General features: G+C 39.8%; 1 long non-coding RNA gene across 1 annotated transcript; it reads right to left on the reverse strand.

Moving 5' to 3' along the window:
• Window positions 1-10,504: 10,504 nt before the first annotated feature.
• LOC140632879 (uncharacterized) lies at window positions 10,505-12,371 on the reverse strand. Its single transcript, XR_012030534.1, has 3 exons — window positions 11,489-12,371; window positions 11,181-11,217; window positions 10,505-11,012 (listed from the first exon to the last, which is right to left on the reverse strand). It is a non-coding gene; the product is annotated as an uncharacterized lncRNA (long non-coding RNA).
• Between the last annotated feature and the right edge of the window lie 1,703 nt (window positions 12,372-14,074).

The raw sequence follows: 14,074 nt of genomic DNA on the forward strand, positions 1-14,074 counted from the left end.
TCTTCCATTCCAAGAGAATGAGCTCTTGCTCTGGAATGTTCAGCATATTTATTTTTGCCCCTCCTTCCACTTCCAGCAGAACTATTTCCATCTTTGTAATCATTGTCCACTGCCCAGTGCACATGCATTCTATTTTAGTAGGTTTTTCTCACTGTGGGGGGAGAAGCAATTAATCTAGAGTTTTAATAGCTATTAATGTTTAAGATATTTATCTGTCCTGATGGCAGGGGAATTCAGAAATCCAAATAATGATGCAAAGATATAAATTTCATTCTAGTGGGAAAAACTGCAGACAACACTGAATGCTCTAGAAGCAGAGTGATGCAGGCAGGCTCTCAGGCTCTGCACAAATCCTATCACTAAAGCCCTAAGTGAGTCCCACGTGGAAACCTACCTTATGGATTGCCGTTGCCATCACTATCATTCCCACACACGGAAGATGCTCAATATTTGAACAGACCAGCTGGGGAGAATCAACCATGTAACAAATACCACCAGATTTTTCTTCCCTAAAGTTCAATTTTCTGTAAAAGTGCTAAGGCTTTGTAACTTTAATGACTTCTTCCTTTTACCCAGGCCTTTTCCACAGATCCTCTTTCTAAAATCTCAACTCTTACTATGCCAAACAGCAAAAGGCACACATTCAGCACTGTAAATTTTTTAGCTAATTTGCTAGCTATTTTCATCATTCATATTTGACAGGCCCAAATAAAAAAAAAATCAATTTCTGTCTCTGATGACAGATAAGAAAAGCCTAAGTATGGCAAAATGGTGTCTTTGTCAATGCTTAATGAATAAACCGCATAAAAGGAATAGGCCTGATACATTTTTTTCTCAGAAATCAATAGGAACGCTCTCCATTTTTATATTAATCCACTCTGCATTAAAACCTAGAATTGCAGATTAAGCTTTCATGTCTCTGTACTCATTTCCCAACCCGCCCTATTTAGTGATGTGGTTTTTTTTCTAAGCATTGAGCAATTGTCCATCACCCCTGCATTTCACCAGCTCCCTGCAAAGAAGTTATTTGCTGACATGCTGATCTATTAAGCAACATACGAAGAAATCCACAAGCTTGTGTTTCATTGAATCACAAGAAACTTGAGGAAACCCAACAAAGGGTGGTGAGCAAAGGGAAACTTAATTAGTTTAAGTGAAACTGACTCAGACAAATATGCTAATTTGCTAGCTCCACCAGGATCTGGTTTTCTCTATACTCTGTTTTAACTTTCAAGCCACATTTGTGACTGTAGACTATCACAGACCCAGACTTTCGGAGCCAAAGTTGGCATGGGTTTGGTGACAAAGAAGACCAGCCAGGCAGGAAAGCCAGGCCTGGCTCAACTGGGGCTGTTCTCACAGTCAAGTCAAACAGGGCTCCTAGTGGAGGGGGGATTGTCACCGGTTCCCAGGGGAGCAGCTGAGAAGACATCGCAAACAGATGGCAGAGTTGGTCCTAATCAGGGTGTCGAAGTGCAGGTCTGAGCTAGTTGGCAAAACCAGAAAAAGGGTCAATGTGGGGCAGGCTGTATGCCTTTTAGATGATGCTTGAAATAAAAGGTTTTCTTCCACCAACACTGAGATGACTTCAGGTAACCATTGGTCAAGTGAGAATTATATTTTGGCCTGAAGGCAATCCTTCCCCAAAGCTTTGAAGCAGTGCCTGCCTCATAAGCAAAAGTGTCTCAGGGTGACTAATAATAGAAATCCTGGGACCCCTGAGAGGCTCAGTTGATTAGGGGTCTGCCTTTGGCTCAGACCATGATCCCAGAGTCCTGGGATCGAGCCCCCCATAAGCTCCCTGCTCCGTGGGGAGTCTGCTTCTCCCTCTCTCTCTGCCCCTCCCCCTTCTCGTGCACACTGTCTCTCTCAAGAGTGTTCTTTCTCTCCCTCTCAATTAAATAAAATCTTTTTTAAAAAAAGAAATAAGAGAAATAGAACATCATTAGAATTTTACAATAGTTATTATTGCCACAGGGAAATTCCACTGATGGATGCTTAACTTAGTGGTCAGAACTTTAAGGAGAAATAGGATATCAGCATAGCCTCAAAGTATCACCCATAAGTAAGTATTGTAAGCATTGTGGTGGCTATTAATTACTGTGGTTCTGGCAGGTGGAGCCTAATTACCCTTTTTTTTTTTTTTTTTTAGAGTTATCTGGATTTAGTGACTGGTTTCTAATGAATAGAAAATGGAATGGGAAAAATTAGAACTTCACAGGGGAGAATCCTGACAGCCCCATAACCAAATGATCAAGAGTAACATTATCTGTATGAGTCATATTGCTATCATGTACCCATTTATATGTCAAGATGAGAAAGCCAATTTGCTCCTGTGGTATTCTTCCCAGAAGTCCATCATTCCAATCCAACTAATAGTAAGATATCATCAGACAGACACAAATTGAGAGCTACTCTACAAAATATCCACCTGGTATTCTTAAAAGTGTTGAAGTCACAAGAAACAAGGAGAGACAGAGAAACCACAAAAGATTAGAGGAAATCTAGGAGACATGACAATTAATACAACGTGATACGCTATGTTGGATCCTAGAATAGAAGAAGGGCATTAGTGGAAAGCTGGTCAAATGCCAATAGAACTGTAGTTGAGCTAAGAGTGTTGTTCCAATGGTAATTTCTTAGTGGTCGTGTACCATGGTTATGTAAGATGGTAACATTAAGGAAAGCAGGGGGAAAGGTAAAGGAGAACTCCCTGTGCTAATTTTGCAATCCTGTACATCTGAAATTATTTTGAAATGAAAATGTTTTTTAAAAGACTAGAAAAACAGTCTAGCCACTTAATATTTTAGAGTGGAAAAATAAGCCCCACAATCTTCTCTAGCTGCTCAAATGCTATTTCTCGTCACATTATTGTGATAAGTTTCTAGTTAAACAATTTTTTTTCCTATTTCAATTTTTTTTAACTTGAAAGATTGACCTAGGTCAAGAGAATGAGAATACAAGCCACAGACTGAGAGAAATATTTGCAAAGGACATATTTGATAAAAGACTGCTATCCAAAATATACAAAGAACTCTTAAAACTCGACAATGTGAAAACAAACAAACCTATGAAAAATGATTAAAGGGGGCAGCCTGGGTGGCTCAGTGGTTTAGTGCCTACCTTCGACTCAGGGCGTGATCCTGGAGACCCAGGATCAAGTCCTGCGTCGGGATCCCTGCATGGAGCCTGCTTCTCCCACTGCCTGTGTCTCTGCCTCTCTCTGTGTGTGTCTCTCATGAATAAGTAAATAAAATCTTTAAAAAAATGATTAAAGGAACTAGATACCTTACCAAAGAAGATATATAGATGGCAAGTAATCATATGAAAAGATGCTCAACATCATACATCCTTAGGAAATTTCAAATTAAACAACAATGACACACCACTGTATATCTATTAGAATGACCACAATCCAAAACACTGACAACATCAAATGTTGACAAGGATGTGGAGCAACAGGACTCGTATTCATTGCTAGTGGGAATACAAAATGGTACCCCCACTTTGGAAGACAATTTGGCAGTTTCTAACAAAACTAAATATACTCTTATAATGTAATCCAAGAATTATACCCCTTATTATTTACCAAATGAATTAAAAGCTTGTATGCACACAAAAGCCTACACACGATGTTTATAGCAGCTTTATTCATAATTACCAAAAACTTGGAGGCAACCAAGATACCCTTAATAAATGAATGAATTAATAAACTGTGGGACATCCACAAAATTGAATTTTTTATTCAGTACTAAAAAGAAATGAGCTATCAAATCATGAAAAGATATGGAGGAACCATAAATACATGTTACAGGGTTAAAGAAAGTAATCTGAAAATTATATATATTATATGATTCCAACCATACAACATCCTGGAAAGGACAAAACTATTTGGAGACAGTAAATAGATCAGTGGTTGCCAGAGACTGAGGGAAAGGAACAGATGAAAAGGTAGAGCTCAGAGGATTCTTTTTTAATAGACTTTATTTTTTTAGAGCACTTTTAGGTTCATAGCAAAATTGAGAGCAAAATACACAGATTTCCTTCATACCCTCCCCCCTACATATGCACAACCTCCCTCACCAGAGTGGCACATTTGTTACAACCAATAAACGTACCTTAACACATCACTATCACCCAAAGTCCATGGGTTTGTCCAAGTCCAAGTTTGTATTAGGGTTCAGTCTTGGTGTTGTATATTCTAAGGGTTCAGACAAGTAAATAATGATATATGTATCCAATTCCTTTCAACATGGGTTCATTAACTGTAACAAATATATCACATTTGTGGTATATGCTGATAGTGGAAGGCTTGCATATATAGGAAGGGAGTGTTAGGGACCCTCTCTATATTTCTGCTCACCTTTACTATGAATCTAAAATTGCTCTAAAATAATAAAATTATATTTCAGAAAAAAAGAAAGAAAGATTATCCTGGAATAATGAATGAAGAGAATTTTCCAAGTACAGAAAACAACTTCATCCTTATGGATAAAAGAGTACATTCACTGAAACATGGAATTTGCCATGTGTCAAACATATTCAAATAGCTGTGTATACATAATTTAATAATCACAGCAATTCTATGAGGTAGTTACTTTTATAATCATTCCTTTACAGATGAGGAAACAGATTCAAGGAGGTTAAGTAACTTGCTGTGAAGACAAAATCATGGCTCAGGGTGGGGGATGTGGGGGAGGCTGGTTCTTACTTTCTGGGCATACGAAACCCAAAAACTGGGATGCTTGAGTGGCTCAATGGTTGAGCATCTGCCTTTGGCTCAGGGCATGATCCTGGGATCCTGGGATCGAGTCCCACATGGGGCTTCCTGCAGGGAGCCTGCTTCTCCCTCTGCCTATGTCTCTGCCTCTCTCTCTATCTCTCTCTCTCTCTCTCTCTCACTGTGTGTGTGTGTGTGTCTCATGAATAAATAAATACAATATTTAAAAAAAAACAAAACTGAAGTCCATTAAAATTTTTAAGAGTTTAAAAAAATTATAAGAGTTTATTTGAGCAAACATCCATTTAAATCAGGCAGCACCAAGCTAAAATTAGGACCTTTCTGTGGATGGAAGCTAGGAGGAAGGCTTTTATGGGGCAGATGCAGAAACAAAGCAAAGAAATTATTTGATTGGCTCTAGCTTCATGTGCTGCTCTATTGGGGAAAACCTAGCTGGCTGTTTGTGATAAGTTAGTCTCAAGTTTTGTTTTCTTAAATTCAATTGCATTGACTCTGGTTTAGGTTTCAGTTTGCCTCCATGCGTCCCCAAGGTATCAGAGTCACCTCGGTCTAATGCTCTCCTGGTTTATTACTTTAACAGAATATAACTAAATTTGGGGCATTAAATGAGTTCTCAAGTTATGAGTTCTACTTATAACATGCAACATGAAATTTTATATTCCTTATACAAAACTGTAATACTGACTGAAGAATCAAATTTACATGGAAGTACAGTAGTCTCAGCAGAAAATCACATTGTTTCGTATGGATTCAGAACACAAATTTTTGGGCAGCCCGGGTGGCTCAGCGGTTTAGCGCCGCCTTGGGTCCAGGGCGTGATCCTGGAGACCTGGGATTGAGTCCCACGTCGGGCTCCCTCCATGGAGCCTGCTTCTCCCTCTGCCTGTGTCTCTGCCTCTCTCTCTTTCTCTCTCTCTCTGTGTGTCTCTCATGAATAAATAAATAAACTCTTAAAAAATAAAGAACACAAATTTTTCCATATGTGTTACCTTAAGCTTGTGCTTATTACAGATTATAAGTACTCAAAAAGGTAGCACTATTTCTAAAGAAAATGCCTATTTTATGCTATCAGCCAATATCCACTAATTAGTTTACATTACCAACATTTGACCCAAGGCAAATTTGATCTACGATGTTTTTATTCAAAACTAATCACTGAGGAGTGCTTAGGTGGCTCAGTTGGAGATGTCAGGTCATGATGCCAGGGTCTTGGCACTAAGTCCAAAATCATTATCATCTGGCTTCCTGCAAAGCGGGGAGTCTGCTTCTCCCTGTCCCTCTGCCCCTTCCCATTGTTCCTGTGCTCAAACTCTCTCTCAGATAAATAAACAAAATCTTTTAAAAATAAAACTAATCAGGGATCCCTGGGTGGCTCAGCAGTTTAGCGCCTGCCTTTGGCCCAGGGTACGATCCTGGCGTCCCGGAATCGAGTCCCGCCTAGGGCTCCTGGCATGGAGCCTGATTCTCCCTCCTCCTGTGTCTCTGCCTCTCTCTCTCTCTCTCTCTGTCTATCATAAATAAATAAGTCTTTTAAAAAATAAAATAAAATAAAACTAATCACTGAAGAAGCTCAGGTCACTAGAATATATATTATAAAGAATGTTCCCCTTGCAGCTGTCATTTAGAATATGTAAATGTAAGTTAGGATCCCAGAGAATAATAAATCACCTTAACAGAAGACACAGTACTCCCTGTCCAGAGGGAGTCATAGCAAGACTAATGTGAGGCAGAGGGAAAGGCTAGGTAGGGCTGACCAACTGCTTTAATGAAAAGCAACTCTTTAAAGAAGGAACAGAAGAATGGAACAGAAAGAGAGAAGAAACAAGGACTGATTTTGTCCCTTTTTGTTTAAACTTTTTGAGTGCTTATTATCAGTAAAACAAACTCCAAAACCTTAGTATGTCATGCTAGTTTTTTAGCAATCGCTAGCCCCTAGGCTGCAATAGCCAGGCATGATTCCCTAGATTCCAGTTCCATAGACTCACTCAAGTTGTCCGGACTCATTCTTCACTTTCTGGCCTCTGAGCCTTTACTCACATATCCCTGAACCTTCAAATGTCCTCATTCAAAACAGAATGCAGCAGTGCCTGGGTGGCTCAGTCATTGAGCCTCTGACACTTGGTTTGGGCTCAGGTCATGATTTCAGGGTCATGATCTCAGGGCCATGAGCCCCGTGTTGAGCTTCATATTGGGCTTCCCACTCACAGAGAGTCTGCATGAGATTTTCTCCTTCTCCCTCTACCCCTCCCCCTGCTCGAGTTCTCTCTCTCTCTCTAAAATAAAGAAAATCTTAAAAAGGAAAAAAAATGGAATTCAGAGGCCAAGATGGCTGAAAAGCTCTCCCAAATCATATTTCATTCTCCAATTGAAGTTTTTCTTTCCTCTCTCTTCCTGTATTACCAATGCTCCTTATACATCTGTAAGAGCATATATCATTCTGCCTACTGTGGCAGTTAGCTGTCCAATCTCCTCTGCACGGCTGTAATCTGAGAGCAGAGACCACATCTCCTCGCTCGTACTCCCCAGCACACCTATTGCAATGCCTGACATGTAAAAGAATCTTAGAATCTCAAACTCAGAGTTAGAAGGAAACTCAGAGATGAAATAGGACACATTTGATATAAGAATGATAGAGGAAAGATTGAGGGGAAAGGTTAGGAAGAGAAAATTAGAAAGGGCAAGAGTAATAATAAATATTTCTTGAGAATTTATTACAGGCCACATGATTCCAAGCTCATTATATATATATATATGTTAATGTTATAATGTTAATATATAAATGTTAATTTATATATTATGTTAATTTATATATATGTGTTATGTTATAATGTTAATATATAAATGTTAATTTTATAACAATTTGACAAGGAAAGTATTGTTATCATTCTCTATCAGAGAAGCAAACCGAGACACAGAGGTTAAACAAATTGTCAAAGTTGAGCAGTTAAGGAGAGATGGAGCCAGAACTCCAGCCCAGGCAGTTTGGCTCCAATGTTTGCTTGTCAGTAAAACAAAGCCCAGTAACGGAGCCTTACACACATAGCACAAGGAGAAGGAACCTTCAGGAATGGGCACCTGCAACGTACTTTCCATCTTGCTAAACTCTAGATGCCCATGCTATGTACACTGGGTGTAATTATCTTGAAGTTCAAAAACCTTACCCAAAATGGTCAGCATTCACAAAATACTATAAAACATTCATATAATATGACACTTTCAGAAAGCACCTTTCCGTGATTTTTAATGCACAAATCCCCATGAAAGGAAGACATTTGGTAACCAGCCCAGGCATTGTAGCCACAAGAGAAGAAATTCAGTGAGTTTAATCAAAAGCATGTACCTAGCCACCAGGGCCCCTTTGGGAATGCTTGCTAGAAAAACCACATGTAGCTTTCAGTTTCTATCATCTGGCCCTAACACAGCCCTTGTTTTTTCTGCTTAGGAATAATTCAAAGTAGGTTGCCTGTAGGAACAATTTTTAAAAGACTAATTTTTTTTATAACTTCAATGTTAGGCAAATTTTTCAAATTTTCCCATTACAATCAAAGCTTAATGAAATATTTATGAACTACTGAGGTTGATAGTTTGTTAATTTTCGTTTTCTAACCAGAATGGGATAACACGGAGCACTGATGTCACATACATTCTCTGAGGTCACATGGACAGGTTGTTAAGTCTCTTTGACTTTCAGAAATAAGTGGGTCAGTTCAGGTTGCAGAAACCTCCTTAAACTCAGTCTAGTGTAATAGAAGGGCACATTTTAAAATTGACCAAGGAAATGCCTTGGAAACTGCTATAAGAAGTATTTGACAAAGAAGAAAAATATGTCCTCAGTTTGTCTTCAGTTAAACACACACACACACACACACACACACACACACACACACACATTCTCTTCCCACCATGGTGTTGGGTACTTCTGGGGACACCACTCACATTATAGTCTAAATAAGCACTCCTACCTGTGTTCTTCCCTTTCTTGCTGTAATTTCTTCTATTAAGTGACTACAAAATGCCCCCATCTCCTGGGAACACCAGGTCTCTTGCCTTTCATTCAATTATACAAATGCCACTACTTATTTGAAGCTTAAAGATCCAGCCTTTATTCATGTTAACAGGAAGGGGGAAAATGACAGGATTAGAGCCTAATGTTTGAGGCTGTGGAATTTCAGACATCAGTTAGCAAATAGCAGAAAAGATCTGGGACTACCCAAGCAGCTCATCCTTAATACATCACATTGATGAGCACCTTGACCTCTTATATTAAGCTAGTCCTTCTTCCTATTGTTCATGGAACTTCAGGGTCCTTCATCCCCTGTGTTGCTGTTGGTGAGCTGGCAATGTACTATAGCATAAAGAGACGTGAATGGAGAAGTAGGACACCCAAGACTAATGTCTAGCATCATGCTCATCAGCAGTGCTAGCTTCGGCTTCCACATCCTTGGGCATTGTATGGATATGTGACTTATTCAGTCCATCCCTGTTTATAGAGCTCCAAATGGAAAGGGGCAATGCTCCTATTACTTCTCACAGGGCTGTGGTAAGTTTTCAGCGAGGTCTCACAAGTCAACATGGAGCACAATCCTTGTGGCACTCAACACACGCTAGCTAGTACGGTTAAATATCTCTAAAGCTAGCATGAAATTCAATCCCTAAAGAAATCACTCCACAACTTCTTGTTTACAGAAGCTCACATTTACTTCTTCCCAGAATTTCATTCCCGTCTCTCTCACCAAGATGACAGGACTCCAGATGTTGTTTCTCCTTTCTCAAATTACATAACACCTTTGATCCCTCACTTTCAATCAGGACTAATAGGCTCTAATTGCAGACATTATCAATGCGAATGGTGCTAGTTCCTGATAAATGAGCTGCTGGCACAGGGTGTCCTGCCATGACATGTAGATGAGCGCAGGGAAAGCACTGCCATTCCACAAATCACTCAGCACCTGGGACTCGGGTTGGTGGCACCTGGCAGTCTCCTTGTTTCAGGGCACACAGCCTTGCCAGCCGCTGACTGTCATCAAACAATACACTCTAATATTATTCCATGGTTTGCTTTTAAAGAGATCCTTCCTAGAACAGGCCAACTGATTCATTTCCAAGCCACCGGCAAACATAATCACATAGTGCAGAGAGAATAATAGAACATTTTGGTGGCTTGCATTTTCTGGGATAAAATTAGGAAAAATCAAAGACCGTGTTTTGCCTAAAGTTTAAGAACAAGAGTTTCCAGGGCCAGAGGGTGGACACGCATACGTTATGGTGGTATTTTTTTAACAAGGATTTTGAGTGAATCCTTTGATTAACATTTATACTGTAAATGTAACATCATCATTACCACAGAATTTATTCTACAACTGTTTAAAGCTTCAGCACTTAACTTCTCAGCTTCCCCAATATGTTAATATGTCACAGATGATTCTGAAAAATTAAAATGGCCAGGAATGTACTTGACTTGCACCAAATACCATAAGCTCAACCATCAGTGAAACCTGAAAAAGTGAAAATAATGCGTTTGATCAAGTTCATTTTACAGAATATAGATAATATGGAAGCAAGCAGTCAGAATCTGAAAGGAAAATATTCTCTAATTTTGCCTGTTGAATTTGGAAATCTTTAGTTTGCGAATCCATCATTTCCGCAAAGTTTCTCTGACTCTATGATGTATTATCAAGGTTAGGCCCTGAAAGACCCACCTGCCTCCAGCCACACTGGTCTGATTTCAGTTTCTACAACTAATTCATCTATTTTTTCCATTACCTTAGAACCTTCACCTTTGCTACTCCCCCACTGTGGAACATTCTCCACACCCTCCCCCATCACCACCCGCTTACCCTTCAATTTCAACTTAAAAATCATTCTCTCAGACTGATCATCCCAGACACCACGTCTCCTCAACCCAGTTCTCGTTCCCTCATATCCCTAAACTACCATTTCTTGCCCCCCTGGTTCCTTTGTAATGCTCTTCACATAATTACTCCAGCATAGCTCTTTCCTGTGGCCTCTACAGTCTCTGATATAGAGGGACTTATCTTTTTGTCCCTACCACTTACCAAGAAGCCTATCACATATCAGGCACTCCATACATATTTATTGAATTCGTTGATTAGCATATGGATGAATAAATTCAGGCATTCTCATGCATTTTTTGTAGGGTAGGCATGGATTGGCACCAGGAGACTATTGCTTTTTTGCAACATGACATCAGAGGGCTTTCAGAGTCTCCATAGAGTATTCCGTGTTTAGACACACGGTGTACAGATGTGGCCTAAAAGATAAAAGTGAAACCAAAGGCCCCCCTTTTGTTCCAGGTTGTTTCCACACCAATCAAGACTAAGAAATCATGGGGCACCCCCCACCATCCTCTAATTTCATGTTTAGCCAGGATATTAAGGGAGGAAATCAACCAGAAGTAAAACAGTTTACTTCTACTTACATTCCACTGGATAGAACTATCCACATGGTGAATCTAACTGTAAGAGAAAATGAGAAATGAAGAGTTGCACATGGGTATGGGTGAGTATAAACAAGGACTAGTTTGGTCTTAACAAGTAATTCTCCTTTTTGACACCTGGTCTTCATGATTTAGCTAAAAGGACTAATTCCTTTATGAAAATTGGATTCAGCCCAGACACATTTTAAATATACTCTCGAAAGCCCATAGCTTTGCATTTATACTGTCTGGCATTGTGCTCCGGGATATACTTAAGGTATCAAATTATGTATTTCCATATCACAAATTACCTCAAAAGTTAGCAGCTTGAGACAGAAAACATTTGTCTTCTCAGTGTCAGGAATCAGGAATTTAGATATGGCTTGGCTGTACCTCTGGCTGAAGGTCTTTCCTGAGTTTGCAGTCACACTGTGGCTTGGGGTGAGGACACATCTGAAGGTTTGTTTGGAGCAGGATCCACTTCTTAACCCACTCATGTGGTTATGGGCAGGATTTGGTTCCTCACAGGCTGTTGAACTGAGGGCCTAGTTCCTCACTGGTTCACTAGGTCCTCCCTGGCTATGGGCTGGAGGCCTCTCTCACTTCCTTGCACAGGTGTCCACAGGGCAGCTTACAGCATGGCAGCTGGCTTCTCTCCGACCAAGCGAGCAAGAAAACAACAGGTAGTTGCCAAAGCTGGAAGCCAATGTTTTGTAACCTAATCCAGAAACGGCCGTCATAGTTCTCATCTCCTGTTCCTTAGAAGTGAGTCTCCAGGTGCAGCCCACATTCAAGGGGCAGGGTCACACAAAGACATGAACACGAGGAGGCAGGGATCATTGCGGATTGTCTTAGAGACCACTTACCACTGATGTTCTTCTAGGACACATAATTGTTGGCCATCGTTGTTCAACAGTTTTGTTTCTGATTTTCTTCTCAATATTTCCTTTAAGATTTTATTTATTTATTCATGAGAGACAGAGAGGCACAGACAGAAGCAGGCTCAATTTGGGACTCAATCCCAGGACCCCAGGATCACAACCTGAGCCAAAGGCAGATGCTCAACCCCTGAGCCACCCAGGTGCCCTCTTCTCAAGTTTATGATGTTGAAGATGGCCCATAGATGATGGACATTGTGGACAATCAATTTATGAAAATTACAGTAGATTAAAGTAGTAAAATCATCTAAAAAGAAAGAAGTATAGCCTTTGGTCAGCTATCTAGCACTACATTAGTTATATTGTATATACTTTCCTAGTTAATCCTTTATAGGACTAGCTAGGGTTTTTTTTTTCTTTTCTCATTTTAAGATTGATTGATTGATTTGACAGAAAGGGCACAAATAGGCAGAGTGACAGGCAGAGGGAGAGGGAGAAGCAGACTCCTCATGGAGCAGGGGACCCGATGTGGCGCTTGATCCTAGTAACCCGGGATCATGACCTGAGCTGAAGGCAGACATTTAGCGGATGGAGTCACCCAGGCACTAGCTAGTTTTTCAAATTCTATCTGATACTACTCTGTCAATTAAAGTATCTTTGGAGGGAAACGAACTACGGCTGGTGAAAGGGGAGGAGGGCAGGGGGTGGGGGTGAATGGGTGACGGGCACTGAGGGGGGCACTTGACGGATGAGCACTGGGTGTTATTCTGTATGTTGGCAAATTGAACACCAATAAAAAATAAATTTATTATTAAAAAAATAAAGTATCTTTGGAGAAGTGAAATGGACTTACATGGCTTCCTATCTGTGAAGAGTCAGGAAGTTCAATTCTTTCACATGCATAGGGTATAGAAGAACCAGAAACATTTGCAAACAACACTAATAGCCCTCCCCGCTTAACCTTACCAAATATGAGGAAATCTTTTATTTCCAAGTTGAAGATCAAATAATCCTATTCATATGTTCATATTTGGGTTTATAATAATATTCTTTCTTAATACCCTACATATTCTTTTTTTTAAGATTTTATTTCTTTATTCAAGAGAGACACAGAGAGAGAGGCAGAGGCAGAGGCAGAGGGAGAAGCAGGCTCCCTGCAAGGAGCTCAATGTGGGACTCAATCCTGGGACCCTGGGATCATGACCTGAGTCGAAGGTAGACACTCAACCATTGAATGACCCAGGTGGCCAATACTCTACATATTCTTGGAACTGCATCCAAACTGTTCTGACCTTCAGGTCCCCAAATACAGATTCTGGTGAAGCCTAGACATATTTGTTTGTCACCAGTAATCTCCAACTTAGCATCATTGATATTTGTGCAAAGTCTGGTAAATGGGGCCTAGGTGTTTCTTTTATGTCTCTTATTATCTAAATTAAGAAATCTCTGGTTTTTACGTTTTCTTTTTTTTAAAGATTTTATTTATTCATGAGAGACACAGAGAGAGAGGCAGAGACAGAGGCAGAGGGAGAAGCAGGCTACATGCAGGGAGTCCAGTGCAGGACTCGATCCCGGGACCTTGGGACCACACCCTGAGCTGAAGGCAGACGCTCAACCACTGAGCCACCCAGGCAACCATGTTTTCTAAATTCTAAAATGTTATATGATATATGGATATTTGACCTATATTAAACAATACAAGGGCTAACTAGTTTAGAATTTCTTCTAAAATACATAAAGTTTTAATCACTGAGAATTTTGACAGTAGTATATATAGTTGCACAGAAAGTATAAAAAGAAAATATATTGCTTTATAATAATTTTTATCACTCTTTACAATAGAGTTTTATTTCCTAGTCTCCATACTTAATCTAGTTCTCTCTTTGGCCTACACTCAGTGTGAATATTTTATTTTATTTTATTTTAATTTTATTTTATTTTAAATGATTTTTTAAAGATTTTTATTTATTCACGAGAGACACAGAAAGAGAGGCAGAGACACAGGCAGAGGGAGAAGCA

Source organism: Canis lupus, chromosome 5 (genome assembly GCF_048164855.1).
Source record: "Canis lupus baileyi chromosome 5, mCanLup2.hap1, whole genome shotgun sequence".
NCBI lineage: Eukaryota > Metazoa > Chordata > Mammalia > Carnivora > Canidae > Canis > Canis lupus.